General features: G+C 40.8%; 1 protein-coding gene and 1 pseudogene across 1 annotated transcript in view; one reads left to right on the top strand and one right to left on the bottom strand.

Moving 5' to 3' along the window:
- ANO2 (anoctamin 2) overlaps positions 1-19,003 on the top strand; it is a 536,951-nt gene that overhangs the window by 465,114 nt on the left and 52,834 nt on the right. The window lies entirely within an intron of this gene.
- On the bottom strand, positions 16,810-17,585 carry LOC118849955 (annotated as a pseudogene).

Below are 19,003 nucleotides of genomic sequence, written 5' to 3'. Positions count from 1 at the left end.
CTATCTATCTATATGTACACAAATGTATATATGTATATGTGTGTATGTGTGTGTATGTAATATACATATATGCATGCATGTGTGTGTATCGTTTCTCCCTGTTTGAATGTAAGCTTCATGGCAGGGACTGTTTCACATTTGTCTTTGAATCCCTAGCACTTGGCACATAAAAAGTATTTAATGAGTTGACTGTTGGTTTAATAATGTTTTTTATTATTGTTGACACTAAGACTTACGTGAGAAATGACTTTACATAGATTTGAATAGCTAATAAGTATCAGAAACAGGACTTAAACCCAGATTTCTATGAACTCACTAGCTGTATAATTGTGGACGAGTCGCTTAACTTCTCAAAGCCTCAGTTTCTTCATCTGTGAAATAGGGATGATATTATTTGCACTACCTACTTGACAAGATTGTTAAGAGGAAAGCACTTTACAAAGGTTAAAGGCTTGCATAAATGAGTTATTATTCATTCCATTATCATTATCATCATCACTTTAAGTCTTATATGATTTCTATTATACTATGATTCTAGGCTGGATGGTACAGTAGGTAGAGTGCCAGGCCTGAAGAGTCAAGAAGACTCATCTTCCTGAGTACAAATCTGGCCCCAGACACTTACTGGCTGTGTCACCCTGGGCAAGTCACTTAACCCTATTTACCTTAGTTTCTCATCTGTAAAATGAATAAACAAATAAGCAGGAGAAGGAAATGACAAACCGGTCTAGTATCTTTGCCAAGAAAACCCCAAATGGGGTCACGGAGAGTTGGACATGACTAAAAATGACTGAACAACAACAAATGATTCTATATATTAAAGAGCCATGCATAATAGCAGGTCTGCAGTGGCAAACAAGAGAAAGGATATAATTATAGATAGATCATTGGGACTAGATGAGAGCCATTTGAAGGTCATCTAGTCCAGTACATCCATTTGACATGATGAAATGGGGGATCCAGAGAGGTGAGGGAACTTACCCAACCTGAGTAGAGAGACAGCACAGCTATAATATAAATGTGGCAGGATATCACTCTAGATATAAGAGGCTCATCTTATTAAATGTATGATACCCAAAGATGTAAAACAATCTTGGACCAAATTAAGAAATTCCCTGAGTAACCAGATAAGAAAGTATAAAGGAGTAACAGCTATTTGACAGTAGGAACTGTTTTTCATCAATAAACATTTATTAAGTGCTTACTATGTGCTAAGAACTGTGCTAAATCCTTAGAATCCAAATGCAAACAGAGACAGCTCTGCCTCGACGCCACCCCCCCAGCTGCCATTTTGTGAGCGAGGAAAGTGAAAAGGGGAAGGGGGAGGGGAAGAGAGGCAAGGTAGAGAAAATCCAGAGTCACAAGTGGAGCCTGGAGAGGAATGAAGCTGGCCTGTGTACTTTCCATAACATGGAGATTGTGGGAGGAATCAGCCAATCAGAGGAAGGAGCCCACCCACAAAGAAAACAGTATACTTCTAGTATGAGGAATCTGGGGGTTGTGTGAACTTCTAGGGGAAAGAGGCTTCCCCCACTCCTCCCACTCCCCCGCCCCAACCCTTTCATTTTTATCTCTAACAGCATAGGGCAGCTATGTGTCTCAATGGGTAGAATGTTAGGCCTGGAGTCCTTTTCCTGAGCTCAAATCCAACCTCAGACACTGACTATCTGTGTGACCCTGGGCAAGTCACTTAACCCTGTTTGCCTTGGTTTCCTCATCTGTAAAATGAGCTGGAGAAGGAAACGGCAATCCACTCCAGTATCTTTGCCCAAGAAGACCCCAAATGGGGTCATGGAGAGTCAAACACAACTGAAATAACTGAACAACCAAAAGAATTCAGCAAGAGAGGGGTAATGAATTTTTGCTCCCTTCCCTCTTGTCCACTATCAATAGCATCTTGCCATGGAAGCACATGGCCATAAGAAACAATTGCCACATGCAGCCTTAGAGGAGATTCTAGCTGCAGATCAGTTCAAGTCAGTGAGTGGAGTAGAGAGTACAGATTCTGGAGCCAGTATTCTCTTCAGAGGTTGACAGGTCCCAGAGCCATCTGCTAGTTTTCAGGGTGTGGGCTCCAAGCCATTATCAGAGGCATTGAAGTAGCTAGATGGCCTTGAATCAGGCTGAGTTCAAATGTGGCCTCAGATACTTACTGTATGACCCTGGCCAAGTTGTTGAACCTTATTTGCCTCAGCTTCTTCAACTGCAAATGAGGATAATAGTAGCACTTACCTCCCCGGGTTCTTGAGGGCTGATGTTTGTAAAGTACTTAATGCAATTCCTGAAACACAGGATGATCTATAAATGCTTATTCATCTGCCCTCTTCATTCCAGAAGTACATAAACAGTACCCTAGGCCATACTGTAGTTGAAACAGAAGCTGGAGGTGGTGATGATTATAACCAAGTAGAAAAGCATCAATCAGAGTAGAATCTGGCTGAGTAGAGCTCAGAGCCAAATCCAGTGCAATGGAAACTGAGATAAAGGTCAGCGGGAATAGCATGAGGACATCAGGGACTCTGCAGTATGGGAGGTTTAAATTGTCCCTACTCACACATGCCTTGGGGTGTCCTTGTTCTCTCTTTGTGTGTCTACTCCTCCTACTGACAACACTGTGTGCATTTATTCCAGAATGAGCCCCAGGTTTATGGGAGACATGTTTTGTGGCTAATGTTGCTAAGATGCGTTTGCTTTGAGCTAATTATGTCCTCTCGTTGACTAGAGGCAAGATCACCGCAACATGACAACTCATGAACTATAGTTTTAGGATTGTGAGTACCTAGAACCTGGAGCAGTCATCTCCTGGGGCAGTAGTGGCAAATTTAAATAGAAACAGGGACACTAAATCATAAATAAGGATCCCTGCTGCTGCATATGGACTTAGAATACTACATATTTATTTTGTAACTATTTCCCAGTTACATTTTAATCTGATTCCAGACACTCCAGGCAGGATATTTGATAACTCTATTACTGAGGAATCCAACTTGCAGATCCATAGGGGCAGGGGTAGTCCATCTAGGTGCTGTAGATGCCAAAGGGTTCTTAGGGTACAGTCATTGCCCAATGGCCACATACACCAATATGTCCGCACAGATACAGTTCAGTTTCCTTCAAGATCAGTCTCTGAAACAACAACAATGTTACCATCATCATAACTAAAATTTTAATAATCTTTTAAGGTTTGAATATGTGCATATATGCATGTATATCATATATACATGCATATATGTGTCTATTTGCAAATATGTGTGTAGATATGTGTGTGTGTGCATATGTGTATATACATACATATAAAATCTCCTTGGAAGGATATGCAATAATATGAACCACAAATATGTATTCTACAACCTATCCCATCATGCCTCCTGGTCTTGTACTTGTACATAATGTCTGAGTCCAATTATCAGCAAATCCCTTTAAGCTTCCTTGTTCCAGCCCTGCAAGTGGCCATCAATCTTTTGCTTTAAGACCTCCATTGATGAAGAAATTACTACCTTCTACAATACATTTGGTCTGGGGACAGTTCTAATGGTTACAAAATTTGTGTTTTTCTCCTCTCCTAAAATTAAGCCTTAATATTCTGCTTTGAACTTGTACCCATCATTCCTAGTTCTGCCTTTAGTGTCAAGGAGAATGGGTCTAATCCCTTTTCCATGTGATGGCCCATCAAATACTTGAAGACAGATATATCCCCACTAAATCCACTCTTCTCAAAGCTAAACAGCCCCAGTTCTTTCTACCAGTCTTCCTATGGCATGATTTTAAGGCTCTTCAACACTCAATCATTTCTTTTCAACATTCTCCAGATTATCAATGTCCTTCTTAAAATGTGGTATCCAGAATGGAACTTAACATTCCAGATGAGATCTGACAAGAGCACAATTCAAATCTTGTGTGGTACAGTGGTATTCTTTTAAAAAAAAAACTAAGACCATGTTGGCTATTTGGTTGTCATGTTATATTGGTAACTCTTAGTGAATTTATAGTCTCTATGCTAACATCTAGATTTTTATTTGTCTTAGTTTTTCAATTCAGTATTTCATTACCTCTCTGATATTAGTAGCATTCTTCATCATCAATCTTATGAAGTCATTGCTAGTAATTGCACTGATGAGAATTCTTAAATCTTTCAAAGCTTTTTTTCCTTTTCTCGATGCTATTGTTATTGAATAAATTATTTTACTGGTTCTGCTCACTTTGCTCTGCATCAGGTCATATAAGTCTTCTAAGGGTTCTCTAAAACCATCTTTCTTCATTTCTTATGGAGCAATGTTCATATAATTTGTTCAGCCATTCCACAATTGATGGGCACTGCTTAGCTTCCATTTCTTTGCCACTGTGAAAAAAAGAGCTGCTACAAATATTTTTGTTACATGTAGATACTTTTCTTTACTCTCTGATCTCTTTGAGGTATAGAACTAGGTATCTAAATGTCAAAGTACAAGCACAATTTAGTAAAATAGAGGTGGATGGAACATAGTTCAAATTGCTTTCCAGAATTGTTAAATCAATGCGTAGCTCTACCAATTGTGCACTAATATTCCTGTTTTCCCACATCCCCTACAGTATATCATTTTCCTTTTTTAAGTCATTTTTGCCCATCTGAGGGGTGTAAGGTAGAACCTCAAAGTTATTTCAATTTGTGTTTTCTAATATCATTTATTTGTAGCATTTTTTCATGGATGTTATTAGTTTGGGTTTCAAATATAGTCCTAATACCTGTAGTAAGGAAGGATGAAAGGATAGAAGAACTGTAGGCCAATATCATTAATGAATATCAACCCAAATTTTTAAAAAATAAAATCCTATAGAACTGACTGTAGAGATATGTCCAAGAAATCATTTATTGTAATCAAGTTGGATTTATACCAAGGATGCAAAGATAGCTCAACATTAAGAGGAAAAGTCAACACAATCATATTAAATACACAAACATCTAAAAATACATGATAATTTCAATGCTTGCAGAAAAAGTCTTTGAGAAAGTACCACACTCATTTTGCTAAAATCCCTACAAAGGATAAACTCTAATAGAGGGACCTTTTTTAATACCACAAAAGTATCTAAAACCAGAAAAAAGCATTATATGTAATGGGACTTTCCCAGTAAATATAAGAGTAAAACTATGACGCGTACTCTCCACACTACTATTTTCTATAGTTTTGGAAATGCTAGCAATAAGACAAGAGAAAGAAATTATATGCATAAAGATCACAAAGAGGAGATAAAACAATTCTGATTTACTGATAATATAATGGTTTATTTAGAAAATCATAGGAAATCAGCAAAGATGCTAAGTAAGCCAATCACTTTAGCAAATTCATAGGCTACAGAATAAAACTTCAAAAATCAATGTATCTCTATAATAATGAAAAATCCAGGAGGCAGTAATAGAAAGCCCATTCCAAATAACCATGTAATTCATGAAAAATCTGGAGCTCAATCAACCAAATCCCACAAGATACGTGTCTAGATTCCATTACAAAGTCTTCCTTAAAGAAATGAAGAATAACTTAAATAGCTGGAGTGTTCATGGCTAGGTAGAGTCAATATATTACAAATGGCAACACCACCAAAATTAATCTACATGAAGAACTCATATTTGATTAAACTGCTAGGAAAACTAAAAAGCTGCCTAGAAGATATTAGGCTTAAACCTTAATACCTGACACCTTAATATTAAATATCATGCTCTAAAACAATGCTGTAGCCCTTTGAAATAAATACTATAGGCATTAGTATCTTCATCTTAACAAATTAAGAAAATGAAGCTTAGAGTAATTATGAATCTTGCCCATATTCAACCAGTCAGCAAGTACTAGAGATGACATTTGAATTCAGGGTTCTTCTGACAGGTCCAGCTCTATCTGGACCCCACAGTGACTCTTGAGATGGAGTAGCATTTGTGAAGATGCTTTGGAAAGTACATAGTGCTATATGATTAAAGATAATACTGGTGCTTTTTTTTGTCCTGTACTTGTGATTTCATAGCTCTGCGAGCTCCTTCCACTGAACTTTCCCAGGAAGCTATAGCTAGTATTTGTCAGAGCAGAAGTTGAATCCAGGACCTCCTAATTTCAAGGCTAACTCCTTATTCACATCAGCTCTTTGACTTACTAAATTCTGAGGTATGAAGATGAGGTTATGGTGGTATCAAGTTAAGTAGGAAAGATCTTCAGGGAGTTTAGAAGTGGGGGATACGATTTTGTGGTTAGAAGAGATCATCTACTCAGAGAATCATAAAGATTTAAAGCTAGTTGGTACCTTAGACATCATCTATCTAAAGGCTTCATTTGAAAAAGGAGGACACTGAGACCCAGAAGGCTGAAATGACCACGCAAGGTAACTAAGTAGTAGGAGAGGTAGGAGTAAAACTCAGGCCTTCTGACTCCCAGCCCAGCTATTTGTTTTTGTTTTTCCTGTATATCATCTTGAGTGATCTTTTACTTAAGTGGTAAAATATAGAATAGGGCAGCTAGGTGGTGAAATTGATAGAATACCAGGTCTGCAGTCAGGACAACCTGAGTTCAAATCCAGCCTCAGACACTTACTAGCTGTGTGACTTTGGGCAAGTCACTTAACCCTGCTTGCCAAAGTTTCCTCATCTGTAAAATGAGCTGGAGAAGGAAATGGCAAACCACTCTAGTATCTTTGCCAACAAAACCTGAAATGGGGTCATGAAGAGTCAGACATGGCTGAGTCAACTAAACAACAAGAACAAAGTATATGAACTTTAGTTTATTAGCTTTATGAGTACAGAAGAGGGAACTTTTTGGGGTGGTAAGAGTGAAGAGATCTCCTGGTCCTACCCTTCTCTAACATTTGGTAAATCTTACCCCTACTAGAGCAGCTGAGGGAGGCTTATAGAAATAACTCCAAAAAGAAAAATCTTTTATTTGTGCCTGGAAGCTCTGGGAAAAGAAAACCAAGTTAGACTGAATACAGAAGTCTTCTACTCTGTGTCAAAATTGGCAGGATTTTCCTATGCAGTTTTACCCCACTAGGTAGGTAAAGAATTGGGCTGAAGAGATAAAATTATGTGGTATTACTACATCACATTATGATGAAAAGCATTGGTGCTGGCTTAGCAGAAAGTTCACTTTCATAACTGTAGTCAAGGTTACAAATATACATACACATATACATACAGTAAATTTGTGTGTGTGTATGTATTTATGTATACCATTGTTGGAAGGGGTGTGTGTGTGTGTGTGTGTGTGTGTGTGTGTGTGTGTGTGTGTTAGGGGAATTTAGAGGACTGATGGAGAAACTCCTTATTTTTAAAGGGCTTTGAGGAAGAAAATTCCAGGACCTTACAACTTTAAATTTAGTAAATTATTATGATTTTGACTTGCCTCCTCTGCCTCTGATTTCAGTGCATTTGGAAAATGGATAGTTAAAAAAAAGAGGGGCAGGGGGAAAGGAGCCCAGTGTTTGAATTTCGGCTCTGCTCCTTGATCCTGGTGTGACTATAGAATAATTGCTTATTTCTCTGTGCCACAGTTTTTCTTATCCTTAAAAAGGGGGTGGATTAGTTGATCTCTAAGATCCTTTCCTGCTCTAACCTGGTGCCCATACGTAGAAGGCAGTCAGGTGTGGAGGAAAGAGCCCAGAATTTGGAGTCACAGAACCTGAGTTTGAATCTCTCCTTTTGTAGTAGCAATTTAGATTTGAAGATTTTTCCCACCCATTAATAGGCCATGTAACCTGCTTGGGGGGAGGAGATTCCTGACAGGAAAAGGAAGTTATGTCACAGGAAATGCTGAGAGAGAGAGAGAGAGAGAGAGAGAGAGAAAGAGAGAGAGAGAGATGTTATGGCTACTAATGGCTGCTAATGGCTGCCCCCATGATTGTTAGAATTGAACAGGCTGACTTAGCTGTCCTGTGAGTTTGTTTTGGGGGGGACCGCAGCAGGGGATCGGAGAGGTTTTGGGATGGGAGGCTACATGTTGTGATATTATGTATTGAATGTTTTGCTGCTCTGTTAGATTGGGTAAATGGCTTATGGGATATGGTTCTCTGGTGTTTGAATAAATGGTTTACTTATTCTGCCTTCCATGTGGAGAGTCTCATATACTGTGTGATACAGAACCACATAGGCATATTCACGACCATCATCTACGTTGTTATCATTGCCTTATTGTTACACCTTTGCCATTCCTACCCTGGGCATCCCTAGGACTTTGCACAGTGCCTGGCACATAGTGAGTACTTAACCAATGTTTACTGATTGACAATCTCTTGGACTTACTTTTCTCATCAATAAAATCGGATATTGGACTCAGTAAACTCTGAAGTCTCTTCCAGCTCTAGACTCATTTAATTTAATTAATTGACTCTAGATGCTATTTTAATAAGCTTTCCTATACTTAATAGTACTTTCACAGTCCTTCCATTCCCCCTCAGCCTTCTCCTCTCCAGAGTTAAAGAAGCCTTGTTCTTTTGCTTGGGGATCATTTCCTAGATTGTTCTCTGGCTCACTAATGAACTTTTCTCCAGACCCTTACACAGTCCTCTGGAGTTTTCTGAAGCGGCTGAGCCCCCCGCTGAGGATTTTGTCAAAGCCTTGTCTGCTCCCTGTTTATGGGGTCAGTTAGCAGTTAAGAACATTTTCCATGTCAGGCCTTCATGCAATCCTGTAACTGCTGAGCACATTTGGTTTTCCTTGCCTGTAATTAGAAGGCAAAGCACTCCAGCCCAGAAGTTGAAAGTCTGGCTGATGAAATAAACTCTGCTTACCCTCCCTCACTGGGCTTTCACTTGTATTTTTTATTAATGGGCTGTTTATAGCAGTCTCCTTTCAGCAACTTACCCCCAAATGATAGAAATTAAAAGTTCATATTGAGGAGCTTATCAGCTTCATTTATTCCTTTACTCTTTTAGTAGCTCAAGATGGAGCATTCACTGTCTCTAGTTTCTGACCCATTGCAGCAGAGTTTGTTACTCCTACTGAGTCACAGCAGGTTCAAGAAAACAGAAACAAAACCCATAAGCTCCTTCATCGGAAGGTTAATTTTTTTGGAAGTTCATGAGGAAATGTTACATCATTGAGTTATGTTACTTTGTCTTTTCTCTTATTTTGACTGTTATTATGACTCTCCCCACTTTTATTTGTTTGCCTTTTTTTTGTTTAGTGGGGAGCAGGACAGGAAACTCTACCAATCTAAATGTCCTCCTAGAGCTCACATTCTAATAGAGGTGACAATTTGTAAATACGTAAATAATCTCAGAGAGAAGGCACTAAAATGAACTGAGGAGCCTGGGGAAGGCCTCTTATTTGTGGCTGTTGTTCAGTCGTTTTAAGTCATGTTGGACTCTCCATGAACCCATTTAAGGTTTTCTTCGCAAAGATACTGGAGTGGTTTGCCATTTACTTCTATAGCTCATTTTACAGGTGAGGAAATTGAGGCAAACAGGATTAAGTGACTTGCCTAGGGTCACACAGCTAGTCTGAGGCCAGATTTGAACTCAGGAAGATGAGTCTTCTGACACCAGGCCCAGCACTCTATCCATTGTACCACTGAGCTGCCCCTAAATATCTAATTAGTTGGCAAGTATTGATGATTCTACTTCCAAGTGTATTGCATTCAAACCCTTCTTTCCATCCACACAACCATCAACATAGTTCTGGCCATTATCATGTCTCATCTGGACAGTAGCCTCCTATTTGCTCTCTCTTTTCCTAGTGTTTCCGCTCTCCAGACCATCCCCCTGATCACTGCCAAATTGATAGTATTCCTAAAACACATGTTGCTCTCTTGCTCAAGAAGCTCTAGTGAATCCCAAGTTGCCACTAGGTTAGAATACAAACTCTTCCATTTGGCATTTAAAATCCTTCACAATCTGAGAATGTCCCATATTTCTAGGCCATTCTTTTTTATGCATCCTCAATTCTAGTCAAACTGACCTTGCAATTCCCTGCATGTGACACTGAATTTCCCATTTCCATAGCTTTGCATGAGCTCAGCTCTGTGCCTAGATGCAAGCCTTCTTCAATTTTGCCTTGTAGAATCTCTGTATTCCTTCAACTTCAAGGCTCTGTTCAAAAGCTACCTCTGCACAAGATCTCTTCTGAGCCTCTCAGCTACGAGTGCACTCCCTACCCTGTCCCTGGAGATTACTTTGTATTTACTATGGTTACATTATTTCCTTATCTGAATTCATATTGTTCCCTCCCGATACAACATGAGATCCTAGAGGACATATTGTTTGATTTTGTCTTTGTGGCTAGCACTTAAGAGGTGCTTAATAAATGCTTGGCAAATGTAACCCAAGATGAAGCTGGTTAATCACAAAGGGGAAGACAGGTTGAATCATGATGACACATACCTCTTCACAGATTCCTTTATTTTTTCAGTTAACATGCGTTTATTTTTGGTCCCTCCTATCTCCCCTCCCCACCTCAGAAAAAAACGAAAAAGAAAAACAGAACACTTACAACAAATATGCATTGTCAAGCAAAACATATTTCCTGATTGGCCATGTCCAAATATATGTCTCACCCTGCACCCAGTCTATCACCTCGCTTTCAGGAAGTGGGTAGAATCTTCATTGTAAACTCTCTGAAATTGTGGTTGGTCATTGCAATGATCAGAGGTTTTAAAACTTTTAAAGGTGTTTCTTTGCAGTATAAATATCCACATAGGTTAGCATCTATTTTTATTATTAATAGTTAATTTATCAGTAGTTCATCAGAAGTGGCACTATTCTTCCTTTCTCTCAAGCCCCCAAATTATCCAATAAGCCTATATTTATTTTGTATGCATCCTGTACATTTTATATCCTCCAACAGAGTATAGATCCCTGAGGGTGAGGACTGTTTCATTTTGGTCTTTATAGCTGAAATACGTGGCATATGATGGGTACAATGGGTACTAATAAATGCTTGTTGGTTAATTGATGGCAAGGGTGGTAGCTAAAATTGTGCTTGTCAGTATCTTTTATGTGCATCAAAGAATCACAAGAGGCACAGTTACAGAGCAGGCCAAAATTTGAGCCCTCTAAGAGCTGGTTCAGTTAATACAAAGAATAATTGCATTCCTACTTGTACCAGGCATCTCATCAGTGTGTACCATTCATTATAAAATGGCTGCAACAGTCTTAGAACCAGTTCATCCCAAGAGCCGGTAAGATCAATGAGACCATGTGCCTCAGGAGTAGTGTCACCTGCACATCTGAAGGACTTCAATACTTTGAGGATCTGTTAATTTCATCAGTATGAATGCTCCTTCCATCAAAAGGGTCCCAACCTCTCTATTCCTTTGGGCACCATTTTTTATGAGTTTCAGTGGCTAAGTTCAGACATAGTAACTGACCTTCTGATGAGTCTCTCTAAAATTAGCCAGGCCCATCCTTCAGTTAGAAGACATGTGGTCCACACACCAAGCCTATACACATACTCAAAGACTTTTCTGCTTTAGGAGGTGGTTCTCCAGAACTGCATGTTCTCCATTGGAATAGCCCTCAACACCCAACATAACCAGCCTACCAAGATGAAATCTGTTGAGTGGTGGATGTGAAAGGCAACATAGTAATTTTTGTCAGTGTTCAGTGAAGTCTTACTCTGATGGATCACAACAGGGTGTAGATCACCCTGGATTCTCAAGGGTTATGCCAGTGGAGAATGAGCTCTGATAGGTCCTACCAAGTAGAAAAGTACAGCTGGTGATGATACTGTATGTCTGTCATCTGAAGATCAGCCTAGCTAAGTCTGGAAAGAGTCATCAGCAGATTGGCTTCAGGGTGGTGGCAAATTTTTCAATCGTGGAAACTCATAATAATAATAGTTAGCATGTACACAGCACTTAAAGGTTTGCAAAGTTTCTCAGAGATTTCCTTTGATCCTCAAAACAACCCTGGGAGGCAGGTGCTATTCTTCGCCCCATCTTGCAGGTGAAGAAACTGAGGCTGAGAGAGGTCAAGGGTGAGGAAGATTTGCCCAGGGTCAGGCAATGCTAGCCAATGTGTGAGGTTAAAGTTGAATCCAGGTCTTTCTGACCTTAAATATGATGTTTCATCAACAACCCTGTGAACTGTCTATCAAGGCACAGACAGGAAATTTACACCAACAAAATCACAGCTCTTTGGAGGTGTTGAGGCAGTGGGTATGTAAGCAGTTTTATAAGATAGGGTGATGAAATAAAGGGGAATTTGACTGCTGCATTGCACTCTGTCCTTATAGACCCAGGCCAGGGGGCAGGAGTGGGGGGGGGGTGAGGCAGGGCCCTTGCACAGCAAGAGAACCCCAAGACCTGCCCCTTTTGCTCAACTGATGAGAGCATTAGTGATGAAGCACATTACAATTTGGGGGAACATATGTTCTACAGACACAGAAGACAAAATTCACTGAATGGTTGAAGAATGCCATAACAAATGTGTTCAGTTCATGTCTGTAATTAAAAAGAATTACTTGTTTTAGGTTTTGTCTTTCAATTTTCTTTGTATGAGTAAAATATGTGAGTATATAGTGGCTTTTATCCCACCCTCTGTATTCCCTCTTCCTTAGAGTTTGAGATCCTCAGCATTTTGAAGGGTGGAGCTGGGCGAGGCAGGAGAGAGGAGGAGGGAATAGGGATTTGTGGTTCCTTTAATTTTTCCCAGAGCCCCTGACGGCACTCCCCAAGGAATTTGGGAATCATAGAATGTTAGAGCTAGAAGGGTCCTTAGAAGTCATCCAGTCTAGCCCTTTTACCATCTGGCCCTTTTGGAAGTCATTTGTTGAGACGTTTTTCAGACATATCTGACTCTTCATGACCCCATTTGGGGTTTTCTTGACAAAGATCTTGCAATGGTTTGCCATTTTTTTCTCCAGCTCTTTTTACAGATGAGGCAACAGAAGCAAACAGAGTTAAGTGACTTGCCAGGGGTCACTCAGTAAGTGTCTGAGGCCAGATTTGAGCTCAGGTCTTCCTCACTCCATGCCCTCTGCTCTGTACACTGCACCACTAGTTAGTGCTGCACCATTGCACCAACCTATGTTAGTACTACAAGAGGCCTTAGAAGTCTAGTCTACCTCCTTTGACTATCTTGCCCTTTTGGAAGCCATACTAGCCCCTACAATCTAGATGGACCTTCTTTGTCAAGTCGGTGAACCTACCTCATTGTTTCAAAGGCCTCTTCAAATAGTACTTCCACTGGTGAGGCCCTTGCTGGCAGAATCCCATGCCCAAACCACCTCTTCACATGGCATAGCATTAATGACTATGCGTTCTGTATATCTCTATTTACTGCTTTAAACAAAGACTGGAGTCCATTTGTTAGCCCACACAATGATAATATGAGGGGCAGAAGTAGTTGAGAGCTGACCTTGGAAGTCACAAAGGCCTGAATCCTGACACAGACTGACTGTATAATCCTGGGCAAGTCACTTAACCTCTCATTGTCACTAAGCAGTTCTTTAAGACACTGAATTGTGGAATGATTGTTAACCTGCATTGGAAGGATGTAATTCCTCACCAAGAGTCTCCCCACCTCATCCCCACCTCCAGGTCCTTTATCTGCTCAAAAAAAATTAGATGCCATTTGAATATTTATAAAGCACTTTTCTCACAATAATCTCATGGTAGTAGGTAGTTTCAGTATTATTGTCACCATCTTTCAGAAAAGGAAGTTCAGGCTTGAAGAGATTAAATGACGAGTCTGTAAAGCATCCAACTAATTAAGTGAAGTGGGATTCAAACCCAGATCTCTTCATGAAAGGTCTAGACACCCTTTCCCTGCCCAATGCCTATCTATACAAGGTCTTGTTGATATCATGTAGTTCCCATATCAGAGAAATGTACTGTCCTTTTGGTTCTCCTTCCCAAGGACTTGCCAGATGGGGAACTCTGTTAAGGGAAGTCACAAATGGAAGAGGACCCTTTCCCCCACAGAGCAGAGCTTATCATTAGGACTCTATGAAGGCATTCAAAACTATATCTCTGATTCATTCTAATTCTTCTATACAACATGACTAATGTGAAAATATGTTTAATAAGACTGTATATGCAGAGCCTATATCAGATTGCAGACCATCTTAGGAAGAGAAGGTAGAGGGAGAGGGAAAAAATTTAAAACTTATGGAAGTGAATGCTGAAAAATAAAAATTAATTAATTAATTAAAAAAATTAAAAGACAAAAAAGAAAAAATATCTGTTGTATAAAGATAAGTATTAATAATAATAACCTGATGTAACACTTTAAGATTTAGAAGGTGCTTTTTGCACAAAACCCAAGGTAGATAGCAAAATTATTATTAGTTACATTTTGTAGATGAGGAAACTGAGGTTTGGAGAAATTAAATGACTTTGTCTCTAGGGTCATGCAGCTGGTAACTGTCAGAGCCAGGATTCAAATCCACGTGACTTTATTCTGAGGCCAATATTCTTTCAACTGTACCAAATCACACTGGTTTGGTGATTCCATTAGTCAGAAGCCTATTAAAAATCTACTAGAAGCAGAGTACCCTGACGTCAGCGTGACTCGTCTTCCTCTTCCCACTGCATCTCATTCTGTAGCCTTCTACGTGCTTACCTGCTTGTTTCACTGTAACCACCTGTAGGGTCTGAATTTTTCCTTCTCTTGTCAGTTTCCCTAGATCACTCCTCTCCACTCCTTTCATAGTATAAGGGGCAGCTAGGCGACACAATGGACAGAGCACTGGGCTTGGAATCAGGAAGACTCATCTCTATGAGTTCATATTTAACCCCAGAAACTTACTAGCTATGTGACCCTGGGCAAGTCACTTAACCTTGTTTGCTTCAGTTCCTCCATGTATAAAATGAACTGGAGGAAAAAAAATGCCAGACATGTGATACATTCCCTATTCCCTTAGACTTTCCAAGAGCATGTTCTCTGGATCTCGAATTTCCCCCAATTCTACTTTTCCTTGTATCCCACTTAGGGTAGGTAGCAAGTATCTTGAGGATAGGGACCATGGCCCTGTTCATCTTTGTGTCCCCAAGGTTTAGTTTGGACCTCTGTACAAGGCAAGTGCAAAATAAATGTCTGTTGAATTGAATTCAAATGAAAGAGTCATTCGGCTGACCTTAAGTCTCTAGAATCTTTGCCAAGAAAACCCCAAATGGGATCACAAAGACATGACTGAAATGACTCAACGACAATGCCACCACCCCCAACCATCAATGGGCACAGATTTAGTTTATTGTTTGGCCCGCCTCCTTCTGGTGTCGTGTTTGATTTTCTAAGTCTGTGCCAACAGGAGAAGCTGGACTTCTCCATCACTTCATATCCAGTACCGCGCTGTTTTAACAATTTGGCTAGCAGCTTCTGTGGGAGCGTAAGATCTACCCACAGCCAGCACCCAGGAAGCTGCCGGCATGCTGGGAAAGCACAGGTTCTTTTTATCTGCTTAAACAAGGAAAGCACGGTGAAGGGGTTGACCAGCTTTCTTTAATCCAGCATTCAGTTAGTTCAGGGGAGCATACAGACAAGCATCAACAGACAGACCAAATACAAATTCATTCACTTACTTCAGGGGAAAAAATCCAGCACCCTGAAGTTCAGAACATTCATCTAGTTTGGGGGAAAAAGCCAGCACCCCGAACTTCAGAACTAAATACAAACAAATTACAAATATCAACAGACAGACCCAATACGATTCATAGTTACCAACATCTAGGTTCAGCCTGAGAGCTCAGGTTCTCCCAGAGTCACACTCGCCACCACTGCTGCGCCAAACGGAAAAAGGAAAAAAGGAAAAAGGGATCTTCAAACTGTCTTCTCCCCTCTTACAGAGTTTTTGACATCATCAAGCGCCGCCTGAATGACCAGGGCCGATTGGTTCTTGAGTTGGCCCCTCCCCTCAGCCAGCCCCATGAATCATCACACAGGAAGTTCTCTGCTCCCAGGCATGGGTCTCTGGGCTTCCTGCCCGGAAGAGGAGCAGCAGGCCCAGCACCCAGCAAGACTCAGTGAGATAAACTGAGTCACTCAAAGAAAACAAAGGCCACTCTGGCCGCACCCACTTGTATATCATTTCTGTCGTGTCTCAACACATTCTATTTTCTGGTCCTTGGCACTGTATACAGTAGTCATATATTCTGGTTGAGCTAATCTTTTGTAAATATACTTAATTTCAAGCTCATCATGGCTTAGTGTTCCCTCCAGTATGCACTATACACAGTAGTCATATATACAGGTTGAGCTAATCTTTTGTAAGTTTACTTAATTTGATGAGGCAAATAGGGACCCTCTATCCTCCATTAGGTTATAAACATTTTGGGGGAAGCTCCTTTGAATGTATCTTCTCATATCATGTATGATGAGGCTCTGCATGCAATGCATTCCCCATTCCCTCAGATTTTCCAAAAAAATTTTCTCTGGATCTTAAATTTCCTCCAATTCCACTTTCCCTCGTATCCCTCTTAGAGTAGGTAGCAAGTATCTTGAGGAAAGGGACTGTGGCCTCGTTCACCTTAGGGTCCCCAGGGTTTAGTTTGGACCTCTGCACAAGGTAAGTACAAAATAAAACTGAATTCAAATGAAAGTGCCATTGCCTGACCTTAAGTTACTTGGCTTTATGCCTTTTTTTTCCCTGAGAGAGGATTTCAGTGTATTCAGCAGTCAGAGTAGCTACAAGCTTTTTTATTGCCACTCCAAAATGAGAAAAAGTCTCATAAAAGAATAGAAAATAGTGTCTCATCTCTTTTCCAGGTTAATCTCAAATCAAAACAACCAACGTGTAGAATTGGGTCTTTGGTTTTGTTTTGTGACTGCTCAACATAGTAACTGTTGTGGTTTTCTCAATATATTGTAGAATCTGTAATAATTGTCAAAGATGTAGAACTTCATCCAGTCATTCAATCAAACAAGCAAGACAGCATTTATGCATCCATCATTTTCCGGATTGTTGGTAACCTGTGCATATTTCCCCCAGATAACTTTTGCCTCCTCATGTCACAAGGCCCAGCTCACTCACGTTCACTTCAATGACAGTCCCTTTGGTAATAACATCCAAAGTTGTATATAGTGAGGAGGAGGCAGTCTTCTTCACAGCAAGTGTGGGTAGGCAAAAAGTAGCTTTAAGTTCAGGATGAATTACATAAGCCTTCTTAAAACGTAAACCCATTGGCCTAATAAATGTTTCGTAATTCGGTGGTTTTCGAGTAAAGCCATCTTTAGCAGACTTTAGTAACCATTCTCTTCCAAGCCTTCTTCTTTATCTTTCATGTACAAACAACCTTTAACACTCCTGTTTCTCCCCAGGCATGAACTTTTGGCAAGGGCGCTTCCCATTTACCAGCTTTCTCTTTTCGTTTCTGTTTAATCATATTGGAAAGGACTTTGGCTTGGGACCGTCCCTCTCTGCCCAGCAGATATGCAGGCACTGCTCCTTGGAGAGTTTTTTCATCATTCTTTTGCTTGATATTTCTCTTTTCATGCATCTCAATAGTCTTTTTCATCTGAATCTTCTCAGCATGATGCTGTTTATGGTAGAGTTTGGCCTTTACACCAATCATTTTCTTTGCTTTCTTTGAACATTCATGAACCTCCTGGCTTTCCTTCTTTCTCTTTTTCTCATGGTAATCCAAGCGGTAGCCATACCGTTTTTGGCGTAACTCTATGTATTCGTTCTGTGGCATGTTGATGGCTGGAGGCCCATCGAAGTGCCACCGAAAAGGCTTCCAAACTTCAGACCATCTGCCGTTTGCGACTGACTCCCTACAAGCTGGAAAAGAAAAGCTGCTTTACGCCTTCTTAAAAATGAAGGAGGCATTGCATTGAAAGACAGAGTCCTACTGTGTTTAGTGCAAAGAGCACAGACATTGAAATCAAAGGAAAAAGATTTGAGCCCTGGCTCTGCTGTCTCCTCTCCTTAAGGCCTTAGGCTGGTCATTTAACCTCAGAAGCCTCAGTTTGTTCATGTGAAGAAGTCTGTGGAGAGTGTACTTGTACTTCTTACTTTGTGAGGCTGTTTGAGGAATCAAATGAGACAATGTGAAATTTCTGGTAAGGAAGCTTCTTCTATCAGCAGAAGTTGGTATCTTGGGGGCAGAGCCAAGATGGCCACATGAAGATAGCGTCTTACTGGAGCTCTCTCACAAGGTCTGTCAGATTCCTATAGAAAAGTGAATTTGAGCAGATTTGAGAGAGTCAGAAACCGCCAGCAGTCTGTGTGGGGCAAATTTCTGAGCTGGGAGAGTCTGAAAGGCCGAAGGCATGAATCTGTAGGCTCGGAGAGGGCTCAGTGTGGGGAGCTGCTCCAGACCAAAGCAGAAGCAGCTGGCCGGGAAATCCACGTGGGAGACAGGCTGGGAGAAAGCTGGGCGCCCAAAACTGGTGGAGATCCCCAGGCCTCCCAACATAGGACAACAGTCTGTGGAAGCAAGGAGAGGCAGCACAATACCACCAGCCAGGGACACACCTACTCCTGAGGCTTGCAGCCTGAAGGAATGAAATGTGGCTTCCAGGAGACATAATGGCCAGGTAAACGGCTCTAATCCCTCCCCCCCCCCCCCACCCAGAGAATTCCTCGGGAAAAAAAAAGAACGCTGGAACAGAGGAGAAAGAAGTGGGGCTTCAGTGGTCAAATAGTAGGAGTTCATTAGTCCCAGAGGGGCAGAGTCGGCAGTGGTCAACGCCAGGAGCCCAGACGTAATCTTGCTCCCCCATGGGCTCAAACAACAAACAGCTGAGACCATTTCTGAAAAGCAACAGTGCTGGAGAGCACCCATAGGGAGTGAGAAGTCAGGGAGCCAGACCCCTCCCCCACACCTCAGGAAACTGAAGGCTATAATTCTAGACTCACAGCCCCCAGAATAAGAAAGCTGGGACAGAGAGCCCTGAGCCCCAAAGGCAGAAATTTGTTGTAAAGCCAGGAAAAGGCAAACCAACAAACGTGAAGAAGAACACAAAAAAAACTGAGGACAACAGATTCTTTTTATGGAGACAGGCAGGATCAGGAAGAGGACAGCAATGACACTGTAGATACATCAGATACCTCAAAAGATAATGTGAACTGGTCTCCAGCCCAAAAAGCATTGCTGGAAGAGCTAAAGGA

The sequence above is a fragment of the Trichosurus vulpecula genome, chromosome 5 (genome assembly GCF_011100635.1).
Source record: "Trichosurus vulpecula isolate mTriVul1 chromosome 5, mTriVul1.pri, whole genome shotgun sequence".
NCBI classification, from domain to species: Eukaryota; Metazoa; Chordata; class Mammalia; order Diprotodontia; family Phalangeridae; genus Trichosurus; species Trichosurus vulpecula.
Note: the sequence above shows the minus strand (reverse complement) of the source record. Positions and strands in the feature narration are given on the sequence as shown.